The sequence below is a fragment of the Carlito syrichta genome, unplaced genomic scaffold (assembly GCF_000164805.1).
Source record: "Carlito syrichta isolate Samal-C Ts95f unplaced genomic scaffold, Tarsius_syrichta-2.0.1 Scaffold314096, whole genome shotgun sequence".
NCBI classification, from domain to species: domain Eukaryota; kingdom Metazoa; phylum Chordata; class Mammalia; order Primates; family Tarsiidae; genus Carlito; species Carlito syrichta.
The window spans coordinates 68,556-72,946 of NW_007258192.1; the positions used below are offsets into that span (position 1 = coordinate 68,556).

The 4,391-nt window shown below is 48.0% G+C and overlaps 1 protein-coding gene across 6 annotated transcripts in view; it reads left to right on the forward strand.

Moving 5' to 3' along the window:
* Positions 1-2,943: 2,943 nt before the first annotated feature.
* UBL7 (ubiquitin like 7) overlaps positions 2,944-4,391 on the forward strand; it is a 16,362-nt gene continuing 14,914 nt past the window's right edge. For 2 of the 6 annotated variants that reach the window (XM_021719054.1, XM_008071024.1), the window contains exon 1: positions 2,944-3,022. The gene's annotated coding sequence lies outside the window, so the exon portion shown is untranslated. Of the gene's footprint in view, positions 3,541-4,391 lie in introns of all 6 variants that reach the window. The other 4 variants (XM_021719053.1, XM_008071023.1, XM_021719052.1 and 1 more) reach the window with 4 other exon arrangements.

The window sequence follows — 4,391 nt, forward strand, 5'->3', positions numbered from 1 at the left end:
AAAAAAAAAAAAAAAAAAAAAAAAAAAAAAGATTTAATAAATAATTGTCCAGCACTTTCTCAGGGAGTTGATGAGGGTATCAATGTCTCCAAATGTGAATTGCCTGGGTCTGGACACTTTCCTTCTCACCAAATGTCTGGCCATCCTTCTCTGTCTTGTATCTGGGCTTCTAATTTTTTTTTAGAAACTGTCACTTCAGAACACAACACTTATTTGCTAACTTGGCTCCCAAAGAAACGGTTTGGTCCTGGGCTATTCCTTCATTTACATGCTTATTTATCATCACAATGTTTCTGAATATCATATGGGGGACTCCCCCCAAAATAGAATTATCTTTTGGAGGGCAGGTCCCTTGTAATATACTCAGAAGTTGTTCCTCCAGATCAAACGGTCAGTCAAAGCTTTTTTTTTTTAAGTTGGAGTCTCACTCTGTCACCCAGACTGGAGTGCAGTGGCCACTCCCAGCCACCGCAGTCTCGACCTGCTGGGCTCCGGCGATCCTTCTGCCTCAGCCTTCCAAGTAGCTGGAGTTACAGGTGCGCTCTACCACGCCCAGCTGATTTTTTGATTTATTGTAGAGATGAGGTCTCACCAAGTTGCCCAGGCGGGTCTCGAACCCGCGGGTTCAGGCAATTCACTCACCTCAGCCTCCCAAAGGCGCGGGATTACAGGCTGAGCCACTGAGCCCGGCTAGTCAAAGCTTTTATCTGGAAGTTTTGAGAAGTTTGCATCATGATCTATGGAAGAAATGTCCCGAGTTGTGGCAACCACACCGTGACAACAAACTGGCGCAAACCGCACTGAGTGTTCGACAGTTTTTGACCAAAAAATAGCATGACCTCACCGTGCCCGACCCTCCCTATTCACCCAATCTCACCCCCAGTGACTTGTTTTTGATTCCTTGGATGAAAAAAGTCCTCCAAGTAAAACACTTGCCGCTGTGGAAGAGGTGAAACAATGCAGAAGTACTAACGGGTATCAAAATTTAGGAGTTCAAAAACTGAACAGAGGAAAAACAGTGGAAAAGGTATCTTGATAGGTGTATTGTAGCAAATGGAAAGTACTTTGAAGGTGACGTTCAAACATGTAACAAAACATTCAGAATTTTAAAATACATACATTTCAGGTTTTTCTGGATCCTCCTCTTGTAATGATCAGAACTCAGAGAGGCTTACCCCCTCTCTTGGGAACACCAGCCTACAGCAAGACATTTGGTAGCTAGCTTTGGCCAGAATTATTCATTAAACACATATTTATTGTTAACCTACTATGTGCTAGATCTTGGGCAACAGTTGAAGGTAAAGTAGAGGACAAGATAGTTAGAGTTCATTCCCCCACAGAGATGATAATGAAATTAATCAAAACAAGAAATTCAGACACATACATTCATTTCACTTTGAGGAAAACAAAATGAGACAGGGTCTTTGCCTTCTTCTGCAGATAGCTATGGCACAATACCAAACAAAGTTTAATAAAAACAATAAACTATGGGGCTCAGGTGCAAGTAACTTAGTAGATAGGAAAGGAACGATCTTAAAGGAAGATGGATAGCTCAGAAGGATTCCTGAGAGGGTGCATTTAAAGAAGGGCAAGATGGAGAAGGAGGGCTCTGAGAACAGCCATGGAGCCCGGGCTTCAGCCTGAAGACCATGAAAAATGTTATGAAAACGCCCCGTGTACCTTATTAGGACAGGAGAGGAGTGATCAGCCTCCAACGTTAGACCCTCTGGACCCTCATCCGCCTGGTTTCTTCTGTCAAGCTATCCTGCCCTATTGCTGCCCTAGTCCCAGGTTGTACAGTGGGATGTTGGAGAGCTCAGCTTTTATACTTGTCCTCCCAGGCTCAGCCTTTCAAAAGCTGCCATAGTCAACCTTCTCATTTTCACTCTTTTTTTGCTTTCCTTAGTTTTTGAATTAATTCCTTGAGGAGAGTTCACTCAGAAGTAGTGTCTCTTCAATATTTTAGCTAATCCTAACTTCTGCGCAACACACTCCAGTTTTAACCGCGCAGAACCTTTTCTTTTTCTTTTTTTTTGAGTTGGAGTCTCAGGCTGGAGTGCCCTGGCAAGCTCACGGCCACCGCAGCCTCGACCTGCTGGGCTTAAGCGATCCTTCCGCCTCAGCTTTCCAAGTAGCTGGAACTTCAGGCGTGCGCTACCACGCCCGGCTTGTTTTGATTTATTGTAGAGACGAGGTCTTACCAAGTTGTCCATGCTGGCTCAAACCTCTGGGCTCAGACAATCCTCTCGCCTCGGCCTCCCAAAGTTCGAACCCTTTCAATAATCTAAAACATGCAGTTTCTCTGTGAGAGTTCAGTGGAAACTCCCCTCCCCACACTGACTCTATGGATGACTGAGAGATAAACCCACCAATGCAAGCGGAGGGCGGACCAGGAACCCGGTTTAGTAATGCCCCCCAAGGACCCCACTTTTGCAGGGGTCACCGTTTGGTTCCTGGCACGCCCCCACAGGCAGGCCAGCCGCGGAAGTCAGTGGCGAGCAGCACAAAAGCAACTGACTTCTCTCGAGGGCTGCGGGAGCCGGCCGGGCGTGTCTGAAGAGGACGCCGGGGGAAGGCCCTTCGGAAGGAAAGGGTCAGAGCGAGATGGGATCCGGGATCGCCATGTGGCCGAGGGTCCGGCGGTTGGCAGAACCGACGGCCTTCACACGCTTCCCAAGTGGGCGCGGGAGTCACGGGGCTGTGTATCACTTTGAAAAGCCCACACCAGGCCGGTGTCTCGTGACCTGCGCCCCTGAATACCAACAGGAACCAAAGTCTTCTCCAGCGAAAGCGCCAGCACGCCCCTCGCGCCGGGAATTTCAAACGACCCGGCAGCCCCTCCTTTCCCGGAACCGGAAGCTTTGCAACTAGCGCCCCTTGCTGGCCTTCTCATAAGGGAACGGAGGCCGCAGCGGAAACTACACCTCCCAGAATGCAGCGCGAAACTTCCGGCTTCCGGCGAGAGGGCCAGAGTGAGTGTTTACACCGGCGGCTCTGCGGCCGGCTGCCTTCCGCGGGACGGGTGAGGGCGCTGGGCCCCGGGCTGCGCGGGCCAATGTGTGTCGACTATTTAGCCGGCCCCACGGGAGCGGTGGGTAACCACCAGATAGTATCCCTGCCCATTACTAGTTATCTGTGACCTTGGCCCAGTGACTTTACCTTTCTGAGTCTCTGTTCCCTCTTCTGTAAAATGGGAATGCTCGGAGAACAATTGTGAGGATTAAGTGAGATATGGAATATAAAAAGGCCTGTTCCTTTCCTGTCATGGAAAGTCTGGAGGTGGCAGGTACTTTGAGGATGCCTTAAGGTCTGCTGGGCAGCCTCACGGCGTTCTCTTTTTTCTTTCCTAAAAAGGCCACTTTGGAAGCAATAATGATTATAACACAAACTTGTGTTGTTTTGCAAGATTCTTCCACCCTCAGTTTCTGATTTATTTTCTGGGCGTCCATATGGGCCAGGCATGGGCACAATAAAGGTGAAAAACTCTAATCTGTGTTCTTAAGGGCCTCCAAGAATCGGGATGGAGAAGGGGACTGAGAAGTAAGTAGATAGTTGTAGCCCTTTTGCCCTGAGGGGATGTTGAAATAACAGAGAGGGTACTGGAATGAATGTGGGTTGCTCTTGGTAGAAGTTTGCTTAGAGGCCGAAAAGGAATTACGTGCATAATTAGCAGAGGTGTAAAATGGGGGAGAGCTGTGTTACCAGTGGAGGCTTAGTGGGGTGCACTTCCATGTCGTGGGGACCAGGCAGGGCAGGGCTCTGTTGGGGAGGAAAGCTAGTAGGGGGCAGAATGTGAGTGATTTTGTAAGTCAGGCTGTGAAGTTGAGACTTAATTTATATGGAGTCAGATTTAATTTTTGGACTTAATTTATGTGGAGTCAAATTTAATTTTTTGGACTTAATTTATATGGAGTCAAATTTAATTTTTTGTTGTCACTGGAGGAGTTCTAAGCCGCGAAGTGACTTAGGTCTGTGTTCTATAATGACGAGTGAGGTAGCAACATCGGTATTTGATGGGGAGACGCAAGCGTCAGGGAACTTGTTCTAAAGCTGTTGTACTAGTTCAAGCAAGAGTTGAAGGAAATTGGAGATAAGGAGTGTACACAAGAGGGAGGGATGGGTGATCTCATTTGAATCTCACAATCTTCCTATTTAATTGGATTTTTTTTTTTTTTTGAGTTGGAGTTTCTCTCTTGTCGCCCAGGCTGGAGTGCTGTGGCATGCTCACAGCCACCGCTGCCTCGACCTGCAGGGCATGGGTGATCCTTCCTTCTCAGGCTTCCAAGTAGCTGGAATTACAGACACACACCACCATGCCTGGCGAGTTTTTGTGATTTATTGTAGAGATGAGGTCTTACCAAGTTGCCCAGGCTGGTCTCGAACCCCTGGGC